This window comes from Seriola lalandi, unplaced genomic scaffold (genome assembly GCF_002814215.2).
Source record: "Seriola lalandi dorsalis isolate HSWRI2012SDOR001 ecotype SW California unplaced genomic scaffold, Sedor1 jcf7180002054942, whole genome shotgun sequence".
NCBI lineage: Eukaryota > Metazoa > Chordata > Actinopteri > Carangiformes > Carangidae > Seriola > Seriola lalandi.
Window position 1 is genome coordinate 121,816 of NW_019525493.1, and position 424 is coordinate 122,239.

At 38.2% G+C, this 424-nt stretch overlaps 1 protein-coding gene across 4 annotated transcripts in view; it reads left to right on the plus strand.

Moving 5' to 3' along the window:
- stac (SH3 and cysteine rich domain) overlaps positions 1 to 424 on the plus strand; it is a 34,937-nt gene that overhangs the window by 30,644 nt on the left and 3,869 nt on the right. The gene's annotated exons all lie outside the window — the stretch shown is intronic.

A 424-nucleotide genomic window follows, 5' to 3' on the forward strand; every position in this document is an offset into this window, starting at 1 on the left:
GGTGGTAGAGTCAGTGGCAAAGTTTGCACCCAGGCTCATCTCTCTGCTGCTGTGCTCTGCTCTCCTCCACTTTGTTTAACAACTCCTCCCTGTCTAAATGTTACTTGTCGAATAAGATTACATTAAAAGTGTGAGTAACGTAACGCTAACAGCGTTCTATAATTTAAACTCACATCACATCTGATTACAAGTGTGAACATTAAAATACTATTTTTTACCTAACCATCATCATTTACGAGTCAGTAAAAGGCTTATGATGCTACCTGACTAGCGTCTTCTTCATCTGTTGTCTTTCTCTTCTTAGAGAAGTATCTGAACAAGCTCATCTGAAAATGCAGTCAGCAGTTAAAACATAATGACGTGTAGATATTAGCTTAATGCTATCAATTAGTTTACCCAAGTTAGCGTCACTGAGTTGGCTAAT